At 38.4% G+C, this 10098-nt stretch overlaps 1 pseudogene; it reads right to left on the bottom strand.

Moving 5' to 3' along the window:
* Nucleotides 1–5206: 5206 nt before the first annotated feature.
* On the bottom strand, nt 5207–9505 carry LOC107742651 (DNA ligase 4-like; annotated as a pseudogene).
* Between the last annotated feature and the right edge of the window lie 593 nt (nt 9506–10098).

Below are 10098 nucleotides of genomic sequence, written 5' to 3'. Positions count from 1 at the left end.
ATGTTTTGTATGGTAAATTCATGCATAATTAGTGTAAGGATACAGTGAGGAGGTCAGGAGTTTGGGAAGCAAAGGTATCATCTTTCAGCACACCTGAGGATGTAATATCCATAAACAAGTTCAGAGGCATTTCGTCTATCAGCTTCAGGGAATCACAGATTCAAATTGAATTACTAGGTTTCCTGAGTTAAAGAAACCAAACTGATTGATGTTGAAGCAAAATGCATCCACGTTCTCTATTCACAGCTACCATTACATTTGATCAAAATCAATAGGATTGTGAGAAGTGTTTTCCACTATGATGTACACTTAGGCTTTATTTACTGTAATTAAACTGTAATCAGATACAGTAAACAAACCAGAAATGAGAGATTGAAGGAATGTCTCTCCAAAAGAATCTTTTAGATGGCATCTAAAAAGTGGTCTGATCGGAACAGGTTGCCAAAAAAATCAATAAATTAATAAATAAAATAAAAATCCTTTTGCCCAATGTGTTTGACCTGGCACAAAATATTAAAATATTATGTATTAAACTGTAATCAGGTACATTAAACAGACAATAAATTAGATATTGAAGGAATGTCATATGTACATGCATCTGATTGCACTACTTAGATATAGATCTTTAGGATAAAGAGGGGAAAAGTGATACAGAACATACTGAACAAGGATTTTATATGAAGCCATTTAGATCAAAACATGCCTGTACAGAGAGGTGTGAGATAAATCCTCTCTCCTCTCCACAACCCTTTTCAAAATGTTTCATCACTTCAAAGATAACATTCAGAAGCAGGTCAAAGACAACATATAATCCCTCAGTATGTGGATTTATCCTCCCTTCTCCTGAGACAGGAAACAGACAGAGAAAAATACTCTGATTGAATGCCTTTTCTGAATATGAGCATTATCACACTCATTTAAAGGATGTTAGGCTGGGGATCTGAGACCTGCAATCTCCATTCATACCACAGCGGGTGTGAGTATGTGTGCTGAGATCATGGCATTAAAACAACAATAGTATTCAAGCTGAGCAAACACACTAAGCAAGGCTATAATTCACCAGGCTTTTAAATTATACAGTATGACTCATGTATAAGAATGCAATATTGCTGAATTTCCACCAGTCCTTTCTCGTTTCCTGTTCTGTTTCCTTAATCATGAAGTCATTATTATTACACCAACAACAATAATTTATCATCATCATCGTTTCTTTCAATAATAATTGTTCTCATCTCAATAACAACCAATCATTACAGAGTTTTTTTTTTTTTAAGACCAATGGCTACAGACAACAGGATAAAATGAAATTTATAAAGACAACTCTTGGCAGGATGCAGAGTTGAATTAAGTCAGTTGGATATACAAGTTATGCAGTGGCCAAGAACACCAGATAATTCAGGAGAAATTAGAATGGTGGATATTGAGGGTTGGCTAAAAAAAATGTTTTGTCACTCCATATATGATAAGCAAGTCAAGTCAAGTCACCTTTATTTATATAGCGCTTTTAACAATACAGATTGTGTCAAAGCAACTGTACAGCATTAATTAGGAAAATAGTCTGTCAATAATGCAGTGACAATAGTAAACACTCATTTTTCAGTTAAAGGCAGTTCATCATTGAATTCAGTGATGTCATCATCAGTTCAGTTTAAATAGTATCTTTGCAATAATTTGCAATCAAGTCAACGATATCGCTGGAACAGGTTAAAGAGATGGGTTTTTAATCTAGATTTAAACTGACAGAGTGTGTCTGCCTCCCGAACAATGTTAGGTAGGTTATTCCAGAGTTTGTGCGTTAAATAGGAAAAGGATCTTCCGCCCGCAGTTGATTTTGATATTCTAGGTATTATCAAATTGCTAGAGTTTTGTTTACAAGCGGACGTGGAGGACTATAATGTAACAAGAGCTCGTTTAAATACTGAGGTGCTAAACCATTCAGGGCTTTATAAGTAATAAGCAAGATTTTAAAATCTATACAATGTTTAATAGGTAGCCAGTGCAGTGTTGACAGAACTGGGCTAATATGGTCATACTTCCTGGTTCTAGTAAGAACTCTAGCTGCTGCATTTTGGACCAGCTGGAGTTTGTTTATTAAGCGTGCAGAACAACCACCCAATAAAGCATTACAATAATCTAACCTTGAGGTCATAAACGCATGGATTAAGCAACAATGATCCATGCCAATAACAATGTCCACCTTACATAACTAAAGACAAATTGCTTTTGACAGTATTTTCTTTCGACATTGAAAATCGATGATGAAAATCCCATCTTGATTTTAAAAAGTCTTTGCAGTTTTACACATTCAGGCCTTCTTTTTATTTAAGATTTTGAATTATTGGACATGCACAACTTTTTTTTTTTTATATATATATATAAAACAGTAGATCCTGGACAAGTGGCTCTAAACTAACATGTCACCAGAGGAAAGGCACACTCATTTGCAAGGCAAATTCACCATTTTTGAGTTTTCTGGCTCTCAGTGGGGTGGAGTGGAGGAGATGTATTTCTCTCAAATACATGAAGCCATTTCCCACTGATTTATTTCCAGGAAGCCCCAGGTTAATGGATCCTCTCTTCTCTACGTAGTATAAACATCCAATTACTGCTGCTAACTGACTAAGACTTAACTGCTCAACGAAAGATTGGCCATCAGTAAGAAAACATGATATGCTTTCCTTTTGAAGAATAGAATATGGACATCATAACATCAGAACACAAATCAAGGTTAATTAATCTTTCCAAAACCCTGATTTCAATAAAATAATACTGCAAACCCTGTATCCTAAACAATATCAGTGACCATCTTCTATCAATGCAGTCAAAGCTTATGCAGGCTGATATAAATCCATGATAATTCCCTGACCATTTCCATACAGGAAGCTTTCAACAGTGGGTGCACCAGCTAGCAGGCACTCTGGGACGCATCTTTGGTCAGATTTGCATTGCCTTCCAATGTCCTTGCTTTTCTTGTCCAAAACCTGTAGCAAGAAATGTTTTCTTCTTTTTCTCCTTTGATAGTGTGCTTCACTCTCCCTAGATCAGCAAGGCAGGGTGATTTCACACTCAACGCTTAGGATATATGTATGTAAAAAACAAAGATACAGTGGAGAATTAGCACAATGAAGAACAGCCCCCCCTTCAGACTTTTATTTGAAACCCCACACTTTGCCAGTGTGTGTTGGTTTATAATAGCAGTCAGTACCTTTTAATTGATGAGGTAATGTCCCTTCATTTAAAATCGTACCATGTCATTGGAGCACTGGGAGTTTTTAATTTTCAAAATTGATGTATGATGTATGAAACAACCCAATTTAAAAGTGTAGCACAAGACCAGTTCGCCCCTATACTTTCCTATTTTTAGTTTAAAAGAAGTATACTAATAGCACACTTGAATAAACTTCTTTTTCGTAAGGGATACAATACCTTTGTGTAAAGAACAGACTGATACTTATGTCATTATTCTCTAAAAATCTTGATATCCATAATTTTGAGTGGAGAAAACCAGTAAACTACTCACAAACTACTCATTGCATTGAAAAGAGACCCTATACATTCCACTAGATGGCAATTGTCTCTTTAAAGATCTGGGTCACTCCAAATATGTTGTTTATGGCTATATATACCAGGGATTTCTAGACAGAAAGACTAAAACAATGTTACAAAAGTTTTACCCATCTGTGGAACAGTCAACAATTCCCTTCCCTAAAACACATTACACACTATTGTCTTAGGACCATTTTTTTCATTAGAATGGGTCTGCAGCAATTTCCAAACCAAAGTTCCTTCCCACACTAAATGTGGATTTCACAACTCCTAACTCAGTGCAAGCACATTATGCTTTCATTTTCAATGAGGGATGGATTTGTGACTCACACACCTTCACAAACTCACACCAATTACTTAGTGTAATATCCATATTACTCAAATGCAAATTTATCTTTACAATACTTAGACACACAGTTGACTGCGTTTGTGTGTGAAGCCTCAATCATCCTATTAGTGCTCTGGAAATTAGATCTCTGGAAGCATTACAGTAACTCCCATTCCAAACAATTAGAAAGAGACAGCTCTCACACAATAAATTCAGTGTGCTTGACAAGCTGTTCAAATGGAACTTCAAGCTTGCCAGAAGCTCAATTTGTCTGACTGTAATGAGTCAAGTTAATGTACAAGAAAAACCAGGGTTCGTACACATTTTTACCAATAAATTTCCATGACTTTTCCATGACTTTTCCATGACTTTTCCATGACTTTTCCATGACTTTTCCATGACTTTTCCATGACTTTTCCATGACTTTTCCATGACTTTTCCATGACTTTTCCATGACTTTTCCATGACTTTTGAGACAATATTCATGACCTAAATGTTCCATTATTTTACAATAAGAATAAAAATCTGTTCAAATTATCATAGCATATGTTAACTAAAATGAATGACTATTAATGCTACTCACTTTTCCAAAACTTTCTGGGTTTATTTATTTTTCCAAAACTTTTCCAGGCCTGGAAATTGGTGTTTTAAAATTCCATGACTTTTCCAGGTTTTTCATGACCGTACGAACCCTGAAAAACACTTTTGACAGCTTCAATTAAAATTCTGAATGCTTATTTACGAATCTAATTTAATTACATATTATTTTGCATACAATTTACATCTTAAGCAACTAATAGTACAGTGACATCATTAGGTTATAACCACCCTATTTAATACAGTACATTCTATGATTTTGACATTTTTATTTAGAAAACACAGAGTAAGTAAAATAAAGTTATTTTTTTCTCCAGAAAGGTGGCGTTTCACTTGAATTTTTTTTCTCAGTGCTTTAAATCGGACTCAATCTTAGTTAGTGCTTTAAAACATAGGCATTTAACACACTTTAAAAGTATTGATGCATTTTTAACAGAAAATTACACTCTTTTGCTGATAGCAAATTTCTCCTCATATCTCAAACTGTAATCCTTCTAGTCCCATCATTATATATATATTTTAAATGGTTTCCTTTAACGCAACAGTAATGGTTATCCAGTGTAGTCTATGACAGCTAGTATTAAAATACCGCAATCTTTCAGCGTAACATTTTGTGTAGTAGCCGTCATTTGATGGAATCAGTCACCCAAGATTCTCGACCTATTTTGAACTTCTTAGCATAAAGTCGCCTGAGCGTCTTAAAGTCCAGAGTTCTTCTTCTGTTTCTCCACAACTCTACCACTGTGGAATCGGTATTTTTTCTAAGGCATGCATGTCCAAACTTGTACCCCGGATGATGGATTCTGGATCTCTTAAGTCAGCACACCGGTCAAAATATGCAGTGTAAGGCCTAAAAATGCTAGTGGGCAAGTCATTCCAGGCATTCTCTGCTTCTATCTGTGACGAACATTCAGCTTCTGTGGGGCCAATCCTTTCAAAGACTTCCCCCAGCTGTTGTTCATCAGTATCAACATAATAACTGTCTCCATACTGATCATACTCTTTAGCGAAGTGGTCCCTTGTGGAAGGTGACATGTGGATCATGTGACGTGGTTGCCATGGTATAACCTGCTTATTTTCCAGACACTCAGTAGCCCACACCACATCATGCTGGTCTGAGGAGATGAGGTTCTTAACTCTCATGTTCTGCACAGCTGCAATCACACAGTACGTGTCTTTTCCAAGGTTCTGCACAACAATGCCTCAACAGCGCGCAACAGCTTTCTCAAGCTCTGCCTTGGAATGTTCATCATTGCCATTTATCACACAAAACTCCACATCTTCAAACATATCCATCTCTTTGGTGACGGCTGATAAATCCTGAGATTTAAAGTGGTCAATGACTCCAATTGTCTTCTTGGGCTTGGCTAGAAACTTGTGCTTCTTCTTTTCAGGCTGGTCCTCTTGGATATGTAGATGTCTGGATGCCAGCTTTCCAGAAGCTCTGGAGCGGAACTGGCTCAGTTCAGCCAAGGTCATGCACTTATACCACGCTTTGTCTTCTCTGATTCTTTCTATTCTGGGGAAACGCAATGTGCAGTTGGTCTTATACATTTCACTAGAGACGATCTCTGCCGCTTTGACTTGTATGATCACCGAGTTGCGTGGTTTTTTCTGGTTTTTCTGTTCCACACAAGATGGCTGCTGGAGGATTATTTTTGTTGTAAACTTTCCAACATTTGGCTAACTTCAGACCAAGATCGTACAGTTCTTTCTTTTTTCTTTTCTGTAAGTGTAGCCTGATCCAATGCGGCAGAGGGTGTGGAACACCGTGGGCTTCTCCCCTGGACTCGGCACCTCTGCTACTGCACACAGAAAATGAGAGAGCATCTCGCTTCTCCTGTCTTTACCCCAGTAGCCTCCCACTATCAGCAGATCAAGTTCATCCATCAGACCATCCACATATTCAGGCTTAATTTTCAACCATACTTCACCACGTTTATCTGGTTTGTAGATGGACATGGGATCCTTAACCATTATCCCCTCTTCCAGATCGTCAATGGCCTCATTGAGAGAATTCACCACTTCTTGCATGGTTTTGCCTTCAGATTTTGTGACCACCTGGATACGACCTTTGATCGGTGTGAAGACAGTCTCAAGAATTCCGTAGCGCTTCTTGAGAGGTTAATTTGCAAACTTCTGATTGTTTACTAACAAGACATCAAACACACAAAAGCAGGTTTGCAAATCAGAGTCATCCATCAGTCTTTTAATATCAAACTTACTGCCCTTCTGCATGAAAGTCTCAGTTGTAGGGTTATAAGCCATCATCTCTCCATCCAGTATGCAGTTTATCACATTTTTGAGGTTTGAAGACGTTGTGAATGTATGGTGTGAGGGAGCCCTCTAGTGGAGAGGCCCCAAACTGTTGTGTGTACTCATAAGAGTTCCTTGTATAGTATTTGTAAACATCTCCAGCTTTGTGCAGCTGAATGCATTCACCATCAAGCTTCATCTCAATATAGAATGGCCGATTGCCCATTTTCTTCTCTATCTGTCTGATGTTGGCAACAGCAGCCAGCATTGGTTTAAAAGCAGAATACAGATGAATGGAGACCTCACTTTGGGATACAGATGGATCAATTCATGAAGTTGTCGGCAGACTTCATTCAGATCTGTGGTGACATTGTAGCGTTCTGGTGCATCTGGATGGAAAACCTGAAGTATTGTCTCCTTGCTAATGCCAAATTTCATGTCCTTGAGGATCATTCTAATGAGCCACTTCTGTTCCAAAGCTGAGCTCTGAATTATCAGATGCAAAAGGCTTTTCTTCACTCGATCCTTCTGTTTGCTGGCATTGTTGATAGCTATGAATCCAAGAAGTCATTGACTTCTTTAATGCTTAAATTCCCCTGACTTGTACACCTTTTTCAGGACAAAGTAGGCCATAAGAGTAAAGTCATCTGCTTCTTCTTGAGATGTGGTTGGAGCTCTGTAATTTAGAAGTTTGTTTGCCTCAGTTCCATTTTTAGGTACCCTTACGAAAAAGAAGTTTATTCAAGTGTGCTATTAGTATATTTCTTTTAAACTAAAAAATAGGAAAGTATACTTTTAGTTTTATGTACTTCTCAGAAATGGGCTTTATGTTGTGCACTTAGGATGGTATAAATGCAGAGCACTAATTTCTAGTATGGGTAACCATACTTGGCCACATGTCACACTTTCACTTTTCAACAGCAACACTGTTTTAACAAAAAAGCAAAACAGCAAGACTTATTTGACATCAAAACAAACATTTTAAATGCTGTCTAATCGCTCTCGCTGTACTTTGATGTCACACACAGAATGGTCTGCAGTGCTGCTTCAGTCAAACACCTTTTGTGTTTTATTAGGAGACGCACAACAGTTCTTCTGTGGCTTTATAGGTAATATTTTCACTTACACAGTTTAGCAAAATCAGACAATATTGTGTCTAATAAGGTTGTGTTGATTAATATGTTTACAGCCTGTTTAAAGCCTGTGTCCTCAAAATAATCCAATCATAAGCCCATGACCTGAAGCACTGGAATAGAAGAGCAGAATGTGACTTTGTCAACAGGGCAGCAGTGTGAAAATTTACGTTTGGGATTTTTATATTCACCACTAGAGGGGAGTACTTTCCATATGAGCTGAAACTGCACTGCTGGAACTGTCATAGCCCTGGCTTGTTTACATCAGTCCTGCAGTTGAGAAACCATTGAAGGGACAGTGTCCATCTTATCCCTCACAGAAACAGTTCATTACATAACACTCCATGTGTGTGATTGTGTAGTTATGTAGATGTGTGTGTGCTCAAGAGGTAGAGGGAACTGTGATTAAGTGAACCGAACTAGAGAGGGTGGGCTAAGCTGGGAAATGGTAAACAAGTGACATCACCATTTGTGGTGAAGAGTACATTTTAAAGTGGAGCCGAACAACGTGTGCGTGTGTGTGTGTGTGTGTGTGTGTGTGTGTGTTTTGTGCAGAGGGTTTAGAGGAGGGTTAGTGCATGGACAATACTCTGTTGTCAGGGATAGCTGATAGGCCTAATGTATCCCTCTCTCTCATTTTTATCCACACACATGCATATGTACATATTCCCCCAGCTGTTGTCTGTGAGCTACTGCTGTTTTAATCATCATAGGATTACTTACTACACTGCACACCAAATGACTTCTGCATTACTGAACCACAGCCCACAATGCTTCACAGAAGTCATAGTCAGTTTTTAAAGGCCAGGGGGTGGCATCACCATGACCATGCAAATAAATAAATAAATAAAGAGGCTGTCCAAAAATTACTATATGAAGTCTCTAACTTGCAATAAGGGAGCACAGTTTGCTTGACATACTCATTTGAATTTTCTTGATATCCGTTTTCTTGTGTCTCCCTCCCTCCCACTAAAATCCCACAATAAAGCTGTTATGGAATTAGCTTCCGTTTGTACACAGGGTAGACCACACAACCTCACTTCAGCTCTTTTTCTGACTAGGACAAAAAAAAAAACTCTGGAAAATACCCATATGGAAATGTAATATATGACATATATTGCCAGATATCAAGAGTGAGATTGCCATATATGTTATCTATAAGGCGATGAAGATGTAAGTTTGTAAACTAAATCCCCTTAGTAAATTTGAATATGTACATATACTGTAGGTTAATAATGATGATTTTTTTTTTTATATGTAGCAACTAGCAACCACATATGTCAACAATATATATTTTATTTATATATGCAAATTTATTAAATCAATATACATATATTATATGTGTCACGAATCCTGTCCATGAACTTCCATCCACTTGCCACCAGAGGTCGCCCTCCCATTATATTGACTCTCACACCACACAGACTATTACACATCACCCTGGACTACATTTCCCATGCTCCATGGCGCTAATCACAAGCTCACCTGAAACTTATCACACACAGCTGCTTTTCATGACCACGCCTTTTAATAAAAGCATGCAAATGGATCCGCACGTCTCACGTCTCTGTCGCCTCATAACCGAATACTCGGCCTCACAAGGATCCAGCGGCTTTTCAAGTGGACACTGGCCAGGTATGGACATTGCAAGATGGTTATTAGCCCTCAAACAGGGCACAAAATCGCTCAAGGACTATATTCAAGAGTATTTAAACTTTGTTTGTTTTTCTGATCTGCCGGACTGTGTGCTCATATACTTTTTTTTTGTGAGGGCATTAATCAGCCGCTCAAAACACGTTTAATTTGTGAAGGTCCCCGCTCATCTCTCAGTCAGTTTATGGACTATGCTTTGTTGACTGTTGGTTCAACGTTCACTGTGGGTGTCGCGGAGGAACGCGACCCCGCACTCACTCGTGTAATGGCGGGCGCACTAGAGCACGCTCACAAAATGGCGGACACAACAGTGCCCCTTTATGTCACAGCTGCCCATCATGAGTCAAGTCAAGTCACAATTGATCTTCCTGAGTCAAGTCAACTCACAGCTCATCTTCCTGAGTCAAGTCAAGTCATTCTCAGCTGTTCGTCCAGAGTCACGTCACGCCTCAGCAGATCATCCAGAGTCACGTCACATCACAGCAGATCATCCAGTCACGTCACATCACAGCTGATCTTCCAGAGTCTTGTCACGTCTTGTCTGTTACACCCAGATTATCAAGGTCAGTCCTTCGGTATTCCAGT

The sequence above is a fragment of the Sinocyclocheilus rhinocerous genome, unplaced genomic scaffold, assembly GCF_001515625.1.
Source record: "Sinocyclocheilus rhinocerous isolate Xijiao unplaced genomic scaffold, SAMN03320098_v1.1 scaffold947, whole genome shotgun sequence".
Classification (NCBI taxonomy): Eukaryota; Metazoa; Chordata; class Actinopteri; order Cypriniformes; family Cyprinidae; genus Sinocyclocheilus; species Sinocyclocheilus rhinocerous.
This window is presented reverse-complemented; position numbering and strand designations above follow the sequence as displayed.